The sequence below is a fragment of the Salvelinus sp. IW2-2015 genome, unplaced genomic scaffold (assembly GCF_002910315.2).
Source record: "Salvelinus sp. IW2-2015 unplaced genomic scaffold, ASM291031v2 Un_scaffold2457, whole genome shotgun sequence".
Lineage (NCBI taxonomy): Eukaryota > Metazoa > Chordata > Actinopteri > Salmoniformes > Salmonidae > Salvelinus > Salvelinus sp. IW2-2015.
Genome location: NW_019943775.1, coordinates 90,960 through 105,075, shown reverse-complemented (window position 1 = coordinate 105,075; position 14,116 = coordinate 90,960). Strand labels below are relative to the sequence as shown.

Below are 14,116 nucleotides of genomic sequence, written 5' to 3'. Positions count from 1 at the left end.
CCCAGCTATATCACTACATCTGACCAGGATCAGAGAGAGGATGACCTCAAGACACAGCTATATCACTACATCTGACCAGGATCAGAGAGAGGATGACCTACAGACACAGCTATATCACTACATCTGACCAGGATCAGAGAGAGGATGACCTACAGACTAACAGCTATATCACTACATCTGACCAGGATCAGAGAGAGGATGACCTACAGACTAACAGCTATATCACTACATCTGACCAGACAGAGAGAGGATGACCTACAGACTAACAGCTATATCACTACATCTGACCAGGATCAGAGAGAGGATGACCTACAGACTAACAGCTATATCACTACATCTGACCAGGATCAGAGAGAGGATGACCTACAGACTAACAGCTATATCACTACATCTGACCAGGATCAGAGAGAGGATGACCTACAGACTAACAGCTATATCACTACATCTGACCAGGATCAGAGAGAGGATGACCTACAGACTACAGCTATATCACTACATCTGACCAGGATCAGAGAGAGGATGACCTACAGACTAACAGCTATATCACTCATCTGCCCAGGATCAGAGAGAGGATGACCTACAGACTAACAGCTATATCACTACATCTGACCAGGATCAGAAGAGGAGATGACATCAGACTAACAGCTATATCACTACATTGACCAGGATCAGAGAGAGGATGACCTACAGACTAACAGCTATATCACTACATCTGACCAGGATCAGAGAGAGGATGACCTACAGACTAACAGCTATATCACTACATCTGACCAGGATCAGAGAGGAGATGACCTACAGACTAACAGCTATATCTACATCTGACCAAGGATCAGAGAGAGGATGACCTACAGACTAACAGCTATATCACTACATCTGACCAGGATCAGAGAGAGGATGACCTACAGACTAACAGCTATATCACTACATCTGACCAGGATCAGAGAGAGATGACCTACAGACTAAGCTATATCACTACATCTGACCAGGATCAGAGAGAGGATGACCTCAGACTAACAGCTATATCACTACATCTGACCAGGATCAGAGAGAGGATGACCTACAGACTAAAAGCTATATCACTACACCTGACCAGGATCAGAGAGAGGATGACCTACAGACTAACAGCTATATCACTACATCTGACCAGGATCAGAGAGAGGATGACCTACAGACTAACAGCTATATCACTACATCTGACCAGGATCAGAGAGAGGATGACCTACAGACTAACAGCTATATCACTACATCTGACCAGGATCAGAGATAGGATGACCTACAGACTAACAGCTATATCACTACATCTGACCAGGATCAGAGAGAGGATGACCTACAGACTAACAGCTATATCACTACATCTGACCAGGATCAGAGAGAGGATGACCTACAGACTCCCAGCTTATATCACTACATCTGACTAACCCTGGTCTTTCCCCTATATAGTGTAACTACTGACCCTGGTCCTTTCCCCTATATAGTGTTAACTGACCCTGGTCCTATCCGCTATATAACCTGGTCCTCATATAGTGATACTAATGTCCCATAGGTACTGACCTGCTTCCCCTATAGTGTACAACCCTTTTCCTATAGTGTATACCTGTTATTCCCCTATATGTTATATGGTCTTTCAAGTGTACTAACCTCTACTAGTGACTACCTGTCCTTCCCCTATCATGGTAATAATACCGTCCTTTCCCCTAGCTGTAAACTACCCTGTCCTTTCTCCCTATATAGTGTAAAACTAACCCTGGTCCTTTTCCCCTATATAGTGTAACTAACCCTGGTTCCTTTTCCCCTATTAGTGTAACTTACCCTGGTCCTTTTCCCCTATATAGTGTAACTAACCCCTGGTCCTATTCCCCTATATATGTTAACTAACCCTGGTACTTGTTCCCCTAATATATGTAACTAACTAACCTGGTCCTTTTCCCCTATATAGTGTTAACTAACCTGGTCCTTTTCCCTAATAGTGTAACTATAACCTGGTCCTTTTCCACACTATATAGTGTAACTCTGGACCCTGGTCCATTTTTTTTTTTTTCTTATAGTTTATACTTGTCTTTTTTTTTTTTTTTTTTTTTTTTTTTTTTTTTTTTTTTTTTTTTTTTTTTTTTTTTTTTTTTTTTTTTTTTTTTTTTTTTTTTTTTTTTTTTTTTTTTTTTTTTTTTTCTTTTCCCCTATTATAGTGTAACTAACCCTGTCCTTTCCCCTATATAGTGTAACTAACCCTGGTTTCCTATTAGTGCATTAACCCGGTTTCCCATATAGTGTTAAACCGGTTTCCCCTATATGTAACACCCTGGTCCTTCATATAACACCTCTTCCTATATAGTGTAACTAACGGGCCTTTTTTAAGTGCTAACCTGCGTCCTTCCCATAGTTGGCAACTATTCCTATTCAAGTGTAACTAACCTGCTCCCTTAAGTGCAACCTGCGGTCCTTTCCCCCTATATAGTGTAATAACCCTGGTCCTTTTCCCCTATATATAGTGGTAACTAACTGACCCTGGTCCTTTTTCCCCTATATAGGTAACTAACCTGCGTCCTTTTCCCCTATATAGTGTTAACACCTTTGGTCCTATTCCCTATATAGTGTAACTGACCTCTGGTCCTTTTCCCCTATATAGTGCTAAACTAACAACCCCTGGTCCTATTTCCCTATTATAGTGTAATAACCCTGGTTCTTTTCCCCTATATAGTGTAAACTAACACCCTGCGTCCTTTTCCGCTATATAGTGTAACTGACCCTTGGTCCTTTTCCCCTATATAGTGTACTAACTGACCCTGGTCCCTTTTCCCCTATATAGTGTAACTAAACCCTTGTCATTTTCCCCCTATATAGTGTAACCTAAACGCCTGGTACCTTTCCCCCTATATATAGTGTAACTGGAACCCTGGGTCCTATTCCCCTAATATAGTGTAAATAACCTGGTCCTTTTCCCCTATATTAGTGTAACTAACCCTGGTCCTTTCCCACTATAAGTGGTAAACTAACCGTGGTTCCTTTTCCCCTATATTAGTGTAACACTAACCCTGGTCCCTTTTCCCCTATATAGTTGGTAACTAACTAACCCTTGGTCCTATTCCCCTATATAGTGTAATCTAACGCGTGGTCTTTTCCTACATATAGTGAAATCTAACCCTGGTCCTTTTCCCCTTATATAGTGTAACTAAACTGACCCTGGTTCTATTCCCCTATATAGTGACTAACCGTGGTCCTTTTTCCCTATATGATGTAATACTAACCCTAGGTCCTATTCCCCTATATGTGTAACTAACCCTGGTCCCTTTTCCCCCTATTATAGTGTAACTGACCCTGGTTCCGTTTCCCCTATATAGGGTAACTAACCCTGGTCACTATTCCCCTATGATAGTTGTAACTGACCCTGGCTCCCTTTCCCCTATATAGTGTAACTAACCACTGGTCCTTCCCCCTATATAGTGTAACTAACTGACCCTGGGTCCTTTTTCCCCTCCCTATAGTGTAACTAACCCTTCGGTCCTTTCCCTATATGTGTTAACTAACCCTGGTCCTTTTCCCCCTATATAGTGTAACTAACTGAACCTTGGTCCTTTTCCCTATATAGTGTAACTAAACCCTGGTCCTTTTCCCGCTACTATAGTGTTACTAACTGACCCTGGTCCTTTTCCCCTATATACGTGTAACACTAACCCTGGTCCCCTTTCCCCTATATAGTGTAACTAACTGACCCCTGGTCCTTTCCCCTATATAGTGTAACTACCCTGGTCCTTTTCCCTATATAGTGTAACTAACCCTGGTCCTTTCCCCCTATTAGTGTAAACTGACCCTGGTCCTTTTCCCCTATATAGTGTATAACTACCCTGGTCCTTTTTCCCCTATAATAGTGTAACTAACTGACCCTGGTCCTTTTTCCCTATATAGTGTAACTATCAATTTTCAATCAATTTTATTTTTATATTAGCCCTTCGTACATCAGCTAATATCTCGAAGTGCTGTACAGACACCCAGCCTAAAACCCAAACCAGCTAGTAATGCAGGTGTAGAAGCACGGTGGGCTAGGAAAAAACTCCCTAGAAAGGCAAAACCTAGAGGAAAGAAACCTGAGAGAGAACCCAGCTATGAGGGGTGGCCAGATCTCTTTCTGGCTGTGCCGGGTGGAGGATTATAACAGAACTATGACCAAGATGTTTCCAAAAATGTTCATAAGTGACCAAGCATGGTCAAAATAATAATCATGAATAATTTTATCAGGTTGGCCTTTTCATTAGCCCGATCATCAAGAGTTGAAAAAAACACGGATCTGGGACCAGGTGGCGGTGTCCATACCCAGCAAGAACAGCTGAACGCGGAATAGCCAGCAAGGCCAGGCGGACTAACCGCTGGTCCTTTCCCCCTATAATAGTGCTAACTAACTTTGACCCTGGTCCTTTTCCCCCTATATATCGTGTATACTGGATCCCTGGTTACCTTTTCCCCCTAATAGGTACTAACCCTGGTCCTTTTCCGCCTATATAGGTTGTAACTGACCCTGGTCCTTTTCCCCTATAACTAGTAGTAAACTGGACCCTGGTCCTTTTCCCCTATATAGTGTAACTAACCCTGGTCTTTTCCCCTATTATAGTGTAACTAACCTTGGTCCTATTCCCCTAATTATAGTGTAACTGACCCTGGTCTATTCCCCTATACTAGTGTAACTAACTACCCTGGTCCTTTTCCCCTATATAGTTTAACTAACCCTGGGTCCTTTTCCCCTATAATAGTGTTAACTAACTAACCCTGGTGCTTATTCCCCTATTATAGTGGTAAACTAACCCGTGGTCCTATTCCCCTATATAATGTAACTACCCTGGTCCCTATTCCCATATAGTGTAACTACCCTGGTCTTTTACCTATAATAGTGTTAACTAACCCCTGGTCCTATTTCCCCTAATATTAGTGTAACTGGACCCTGGTCCTATTCCCGCTATATAGTGTCAACTGACCCTGGTCCTATTCCCCTATATTAGTGTAACTAACCCTGGTCCTATTCCCGCTATATATTAGGTAACTGACGCCTGGTCCTATATTCCCCCAATATAGTGTTGACTAAACCCTTGGTCCTTTCCCCCTATATAGTGTTAACTAACCCTGGATCCTTTTCCCCCTATATAGTGTAACTAACCCTGGTCCTTTCCGCCTATATAGTGTAACTAAACCTGGGTCCTTTCCCCTATATAGTGTAACTAACCCTGGTTCCTTTTCCCCTTATAGTGTAATAACCTGGTCCTTTTCCCCTATAATAGTGTAACTAACCCTGGTCCTTTTCCCCTATATAAGTGTAAACTAACCCTGGTCCTATTCCCCTATATAGTGTAAACTAACCCTGGTCCTTTTCCCCTATATAGTGTAAACTAACCCTTGGGTCCTTCTTTCCCCTATATAGTGTAACTAACCCTGGTCCTTTTCCCCTATATAGTGTAACTAACCTGGTCTTCCCCCTACTAGTATGTAACTAACCCTGGTCCTATTCCCTATATAAGTGTAACTGACCCTGGTCCTATTCCCCTATATAGTGTAACTGACGGCCTGGTCCTATTCCCCTATATAGTGTAGCCTAAGCCCTGGGTCCTATTCCCCTAATATAGTGTAAACTGACCCTGGTCCTATTCCCTATATAGTGTAACTAACCCTGGTCCTTTTTCCCTATATAGTGGTAACTAACGGCCTGGGTCCTCTATTCCCCTATATAGTGTAACTAACCCTGGTCCCTATTCCCCTATATAGTAGTAACTAACCCTGGTCCCTTTCCCCCTATATAGTGGTAACTAACCCTAGGCCTTCTCCCCTATATAGTGTACTGACCCTGGTCCAATTCCCCTATATAGTGTAAACTATTCCCCCCTACCCCCCCTACCCTAACCACTCCCCACGACCCAACCCACAAAATACCTAACACCCCCACCCAACCCCACCCCCCCGGCCCCCCCCCCGTACACCACCCCAAAACCAACAAGACCACGCAACAGACCCCCAACACACCCCCAACCACCCCGACCCCCACCCCCACCACCCCCTACCCCAACCCCCAACCCACTCCCCATCCCCACCCCCCTAAACCGAACACCCCCCCACCCCACCCAACCCCACCAACCACCCCCCCCCCCCCTCCTATACCCGTACCCCCCCCGACCTATCACCCCCTACCATCTCCCCCCCCCGAACCACCACATACGCCCCCAGAACCCCCCCCCCCCCTATCCCCCCCCCCCCCAAACCCACTAACCACCCCAACCAGACCAGACCCCTGCAACCCCCGACTTTACCTACCCCCCCTGGTCCTATTCCCCTAATAGTGTTACTAACCCTGGTCCCTTTCCCCTATATAGTGTAAACTACACCCTGGTCTTTCCCCTATATAGTGTAACTGACCCTGGTACCTTTCCCTATATAGTGTACACTGACTCTGTCCACAGTAGTCTGTAGGTCATCCTCTCTCTGATCCTGGTCAGATGTGTGGACTGGTCAACCCAGCTCAGCAGTTCTACTGGCAGAGCTCCCTGTGCTCCAAGACACATGGCTACGTCTGTCAGAAAGACCCACCTACACCCCCCGTTCACCCAGGTAGGTCTGTCAGGAAGACCCACCTCCCCATTTCAATCTTGTACAGTTTGTTTTAGTACAGTTCAATCTAGTCCATTTCATTTTTGTATTATTTTGTTTATTATGGGCGGTGTATTTCTTGTATTCTACAATGTGTTTCCCTGTGTTTGTGATCAACAGAAGAGACAGGTTTCTGCTCCAGTCCGTGGATTCCCTACGCTGCCAGGTGCTACCTCCTGCAGCGTACCAAGAAGACCTGGACAGAGGCTCAGACGGAATGTCGGAAGGACGGAGGCGACCTGGCCAGCATCTACAACATTGAGGAGCACAGCTTTGTGATGTCACAGCTGGGATATGGTCAGTGAAACACAGATACGCTCACACGTTAGACAGTCAGTGAAAAGGCTAACTCCAACTCTCCCCTCTCCACCTCTTCTCTGTCCCAGCGGCCGCTGACGAGCTGTGGATCGGGATGAACGATGTCAAGATGCCACTACTGTTTGAGTGGAGCGACCAATCCCCTGTCACCTTCACCAGGTGGGAGGAAGCCATGCCAATGGGGGGCAACTGTGTCCTGGTCAGGGGAGAGGTATGGTACCATCATCCTCCCTCCACACTGCCCTAACACCCCCTATTTTTATTTGTTTAACCTTTATTTAACTAGGCAAGTCAGTTAAGTTACAATTACAGCCTAGGAACAGTGGGTTAACTGCCTTGTTCAGTGGCAGAACGACAGATTTGTACCTTGCCAGCTCGGGGATTCGATCTAGCAACCTAACCTACTATCCCAACGCTCTAACCACTAGGCTACCTGCCACCATCTAACCCTGGCCCTAACCTTAACACACCCTAACACTCCCTAACCCTAACACCCCCCAACCCTAACTTTAATCAGCATGACAGTTGTCAGATGTGCAACATAATTGCAAAAGGTTCTAATGATCAGATTATCCTTTAAAATGATTAAACTGATTAGCAACACAACGTTGCCATTGAAACACAAGGAGTGATGGTTCTGATAATGGGCCTCTGTACGCCAATGTAGATATTTCATTAAAACATCTGCCGTTTCCAGCTAACAATAGTCATTTACAACATTACAATGTCTACACTGTATTTCTGATCAATTTGATGATATTTTAATGGAAACAAAAAATTTGATTCTTTAAAAAAAACAATACCCTTAAACCTTGAACAGTAGTGTATATATACATATATACTTTTTTAATCTACCACAACACATTACATAATGACAAAGTGAACAACATTTTTTTAGACATTTGTGACTCGTTTCAGGGAAAATAAAGTGTGTTTCGTGCTCCAGCTACGTCAGAGGAAGACTATTTGATGTAACCTTTTTTTTTTTATCTAAGTGCGTTTTGGGCAGAAATCTTCTGGATCATTGTGAACTGTCATGGCCTTAATAAACAAACGTATGCCATCTGTAAATATTATTAAATTATTTAAAATTATGAGCCTCGTTGGTTAGAGAGCAAACCTTCCCGCTACCCTGATTGGCTGAGATAATGAGTGGGCTGACATGCCGAGAGAGGAGTTAGGTTGGTCTTTATGCCATGTAGCGGGCTTCTGGGTCTATAATATGAGCTGTCCAGTATGAGTAGGAATCCTGTCTATTTAATACGAGCTTGCTCGACTGAGAACCTGCAATAATGTAATATGGGGTACAGAGATGAGGAAAGTCATTTGAAAAATCATGTTAAACACGTATTTTTGCAACTTATTATGGACTGGTTAGAACATTTTGACTTACATAACTTATTTAAGCATTGCTATAACAAAGGGTTGAAACATATTGACTCAAGACATGAGCTTTTCATTATTATTAATTGAAAACTTTTCGAGAACATAATTCCACTTTGACATTATGGGATATTGTGGTTTAAGTCAGTGCCAAAAAAAAATTACTTTAAATTCAGGCTGCTAACACAACAAAAATGTGAAAAAGTCAAGGGTTGAATATTTTCTGACGCTTCTGTAAATTACCAGTCTATTTATGAGGAAAATCACACTGAATAATCTATAATCACAGTCCTTATTACTTATTTATGCGCTGCCTACTCCAGTACTGTTCTTAAATCATATGGAGCAAAACATATTTCGACTGTATTTTGGAACGCTAAGCCAGACAAAAATTTAAACAGGCCCTATTTATATAATTAATATAAGTTGTAGGGGGCTAAAATGATTAAATATTAAAGCAATTAAACTTCATACAGAAACAACTTCTTCATTTTTGGGTAGTTCAATATAAAATATTTTCAAAAGTATCGCCCTTCTTAAAAACAAGCCTACAAAGCCGGTACAATTAAATGTCTTATCCTCCAGAAAAGACAAATTACAGTACATCCCCAAAAAGGGTGTGGAGAACTGTTGCAGCCGGGCTGCGACCGGCGAGACCCGGAGACGCCACAAGGGCCCAATTGGCCCCTGGTTGTGTTTTGGAGGACGCCAGGCTGTACGACCTTCGCCTCTCCCGAGTCCGTACGAGAGTTGCAGCGCGATGAGACAAGACTGAACTACCAATTGGATACCATGAAATGGGGAGAAAAAAGGTAAAAAAAAATCGATAAAAAAGTATATGTACCACCCCTTAAATTAGTGGATTTCTATTTTCAGCCACACCACGTTGCTTACAGGTGTATTAAAATTGAGCACAACAGCCATGCAAGCTCCATAACAAACATGGCAGTAAACGGTCTTACTGCAGAGTCAGTAAACTTTCAACGTGCACCGTCATAGGATGCCAACTTCCAACAAGTCACTTTGGCAAATTTCTTGCCCTGCTAGAGCTGCCCCGGTCAACTGTAAGTGCTGTATTGTGATGTGGAAATGTCAGGAGCAACAATGGGCTCAGCTGCAAAGGCAAGCCACACAAGCTCACAGAACGACGCCTAAGTGCTGAAGCACATAACACGTAAAAATGTCTGTCCTCGGTTGCAACCTCACTACTGAGTTCCCCAAACTGCGCTCTGAAGCAAAAGCAGCAGAATAACTGTTTGTCGGAGTTTCAATGAAATGGGTTTCCATGGCCGACGCAGCCTTTGCGCAACCAAAGCGTCGGCTGGAGTTGGTGTAAGCTCACCGCCATTGGACTCTGAGCGTGGAAACTCATTCTCTGATGTGCATGAATCACACTTCACCATCTGGCAGTCAGACGGAAGAATGTGGGTTGCAGATACCAGAGATACCTGCCGAATCGCCATAGTGCCCAACTGATACGTTTTGGTGAGGAGGGAATAATGGTCTGGCTGTTGTCATGGTCGGGCCCCTTAGTTCCAGTAAGGGAAATCTTAACGCACAAGGCACATTCTAAGTTTCGTGCTTCCAACTTTGTGGCAACAGTTTTGGGCAAAGGGCCCGTTCCGTGTTTCAGCATGACAATGCCCCCGTGCACAAACCGAGGTCCATACAGAAATGGTCGTCGAGGTTCTCATGTAAACTTCAACGGGGGTATGAGACGAAGGACTTTGCCCCAACTGTTGCCACAAAAAGTTGGAAGACGAAGCACACAGAGAGAAACCTCTTAGAATGTCATTGTAGCGTTACGATTCCCCTTCACCTGAACTAAGGCGCCCGAACCATGAAAAACAAGCCCCCCAGACATTATCCTCCTCCACCAAACTACAGAATACAACATTGTTTGACCTGACCTTGCACCAGAAGGCACCGATCGCTCTAATTCGGCACCTCAACGCGTTATCTCTCGGCCGACACTGTCCACACGAACCCCACCAGACCTCTCGTCTGAGCGAGGGGGATGGTAAGTGGACAGCACATTCAGAGAAGGAGTCCACTCCCAGAGAGTCCCAAGGCAGGAGTACAACACTCCACGCCGACGCTTTGGTTTGCCAAAGGCTGTGAGCGCCAGGGAAACCCATTTCCAGGAAACTCCATGCGGAGACAAATACAGTCGTATTCTGGGCTTGATTTGCTTCTCCAGAAGCAGTTCTGAACTTCCGTTAGTGACCGAAGTGTTGGCAACCAGGACAACCAATTGGACGGAGCTAGCAGAGGTCCCCTGCGAGGCCAGCGCCCGTTCTGTGATTGTCGTGGCTAATCACACAAACAATCCCAGAGCCCCACGGGCGGCTAGCCTCAGGCTCGAGAGTCAGGTCCCACCAGACCAATAAACCAAACGGCGCTGACTTGTTGGCTGTCCCGCGAGGCCAATGTGTTCAACACTGGCCTCTAGCAGGCCAGAAGAAATTTGCCCAAAGTGACTTGTTGAAAGGTTGTGCATCCGGATGACAGCCTTCTCTTTCCCACGCAGTTGAAAGTTACTGAGCATCTGCAGTAAAACGTTCTACTGCCAAGTTTCTTATGGAAGATGCCAGGCCTTGTGCTCCCAGTGATACACCTGAAAGCATGGAGGCTGTTGTGTGGCTGAAATAGAACCACTAATTTAAAGGGACATATACGTTTTAATCGATTTTTTTTTACCCCTTTCTCGCCCAATTTCATGGTATCCAATGGTAGTTTACCCAGTCTTGTCTCATCGCCTGCAACTCTCGTACCCGGACTCGGGAGACGAAAGGTCGACAGCCGTCGTCCTCCAAAACACAACCCAGGGGCCAATTGGCCAATGTGCGTCTACCCGGTCTCCCGTCGCAAGCCGGCTCAACAGGTCATCCACAACCTTTGTGGGATGTACTGTATTTGTCTTTTGCTGGAGATACATTTCAATTGTAAACAGCTTTGTACGGTATCTTGTTAAGAAGCAGAGCGGACCAGATACTTTTGAAAAATATTTGGTATGATTGAACACCAAAAATGAAGGATGTATTCTGTATGAAGTTAATTGCTTTAATATTTTAAGCATTTTAGCCCCCTAAACTATATTAATTATATAAATAGGCAGGTTAATTTTCTGCTTAGCGTTCCAAATACAGTGAATATGCTTCTTGCTATATGAATTACAGACAACATCTATGTCTGGAGTACCCCAGATTAAATAAGTAGTATATAATTATACAGAGATTCCAATGCTAGTCGCATTCATTTTTGTATATATATCATGTATTTGTTATTTACCCATGCGTGTATTTTCTGTAATTTTTTCCCCTCACAATGTGTTATCCTAATGTTATGTACTGATCAACAGAGTAAGATACATGGTTATTCAGAGCCGTCCAGAAAATATTCACACCCCTTGACCTTATTTGCTTCCCAGACATCTTCTGTTATTTCCCTACGCGACACCTAAGCAATTACCTCTCCAAGTTAGAGCATTGTCTTTACCAAGAAGACCTGGACCTAGAGAGCCTCAGAGACGGAGCAACATAGCGAAGATCCCCATAGACAAGTGAGCAGACAGTCGGAAGTCACGTATGCTACTCCAATACAAATATTAGCACAATAGTAAAAGGAGCAAACAATCATGAAAGAAAAGCTGTTCCACATATACTTAGACTTCCGAAATGAATAGTATTCGAGATCAGTGAGACACCACTTAGCGATACCTCACATCGATAGTCAGACGAGTCCTAGTGAAAATAAAGGCTATACATCCTATACATTCTACACACCTACTCCACAGTCTCTTTCTCTGCTTATACCCCAATCCCACCATAAGTGACCTGTCTGGCCCGACATAAGTGAAATCAGTGTTTAACATGATTTTCCCAATGACTTCCCCTCACTCTTAACCCCATTACAATTATCTGCAAGCTTCCCTCAGTCGAGCCAAAGCTCGTATATAGACAGGATTACCTACTCATGACTGACCAGCTCCATATTAATATGAGCAACGAAAGCCCGTCAAGACTAGGGCCACCTAGCATGTTTCTGAATACCGTAATCGGCCTCACTCTTCGCATGTCCCAGCCCCACGTCATACCAACTCCAATCCACGCTTCACCTGCACCCAGAGGTCCCGGAGAGAAAGGATCCGCATTCCTCCCAAAATACCGAGCACCAACGCTCATGTACACTGGTTCTAGGGAAAATTGTATATTATGAAGTTATACCATTTCATTCTCTACCCCTCCACAAGAGTGCCTCCAATAACACACTCTCGCTTATTAATTATTTACTCATGTATGAATATAGACACTTTTATCTACTAAATCTAACCAGGAACAGAGCACGATTTTATCTGCCTCCAACAAAAATATACAGCGCACTGTCTCTATATAAAGGGACAGAAATAGAAAAGTGTTACAAATCCCTGAGCACATACTGCTCCTCTCTATTCATGGTCAGAACGACAGATTTGTAATCCATCCAGGCTACCCAGAGCATTCGACACTTATCTTCGCAAACTCTGTAAAAACGCACTAGCTCCAATCCCATTACGCTCTATAAACTCAAAACAATCCGTTACTTACGACGCTACCTTGGCCTTCCACCATAATACTAAACCCGCTGGCCCTGTTAAGTCCTGTAACACTATCGATTAAAAAAACCAACACTCCCTAACTACTATAATGCAACTCCCCCAACCACTAACTACACCACCCCATAACCTACCGTTCAACGCTAACACTCTTCTCCAAGACGCGCTTCCCACACACTTCGCTTTTCTCCAACACATAAGAACAACCCACCAACTTAACCCTTGGCCCTAAACACTCCCCAACCCTATAACACCCCCACCAACCCTCCTAACATCCCTTCTCTAATACCCTAAGTCCCATTCATACACCCACAACAATTGAACAACCTCCGCAGACCAGCGCCTAACCCAATACTCCCCAATTCGCGTCTAATCACACCAATCCCCAAATACGTAGCTGCGGCTAAGCGCCCCTAACCCTGCCCTACACCCACCTACCCAACCCTAAACCCCTAAACCTGCCAACACCCCCTAACCCGCTCTCCACCCAACACCCACCCTAACCCTGGCCCTAAACACTCCCAACCCTAACACTCCGCCCAACCCTAACACCCCCTAACCCTAACACCCCCTAACCCTGGCCCTAACACTCCCCAACCCTAAACACCCCCTAACCCTGGCCCTAACACCCCCCAACCCTAACACCCCCTAACCCTGGCCCTAACACTCCCCAACCCTAACACCCCCCAACCCTAACACCCCCTAACCCTGGCCCTTAACACTCCCCAACCCTAACACCCCCTAACTAACACCCCCTAACCCTGGCCCTAACACCCCCTAACCCTGGCCCTAACACTCCCCAACCCTAACACCCCCCAACCCTAACACCCCCTAACCCTGCCCTAACCATCCCCAACCCTAACACCCCCAACCCTAACACCCCCTAACCCTGCCTAACACCCCCTAACCTGCCCTGCTCGCCCTAGACACTCCTCAACACCTAACCCCACACGCCTAACACCCCACCTAACCCTGGCCCTAATCACCTCCCAAAACCCTAACACCCCTAACCGCCCTAAACACCCCCTAAACTGCCCTAACACCCCCCTACCCTGGCCCTAAATGCGACTCCACCAACCCTAACACCCCAATCCCTGGCCCTAAAACACTCCCCAACCCTTAACTACTCTCCCCAACCACCCCCCTAACCCTAACACCCCCTAAACCCTGGCCCTACCACCCCCTAAACCCAAACACCACCCA

The 14,116-nt window shown here is 45.0% G+C and overlaps 1 pseudogene; it reads left to right on the top strand.

Annotated features, from left to right (window-relative positions):
- Positions 1-6,434: 6,434 nt before the first annotated feature.
- Positions 6,435-14,116, top strand: part of LOC112073999 (macrophage mannose receptor 1-like) — a 61,281-nt pseudogene continuing 53,599 nt past the window's right edge.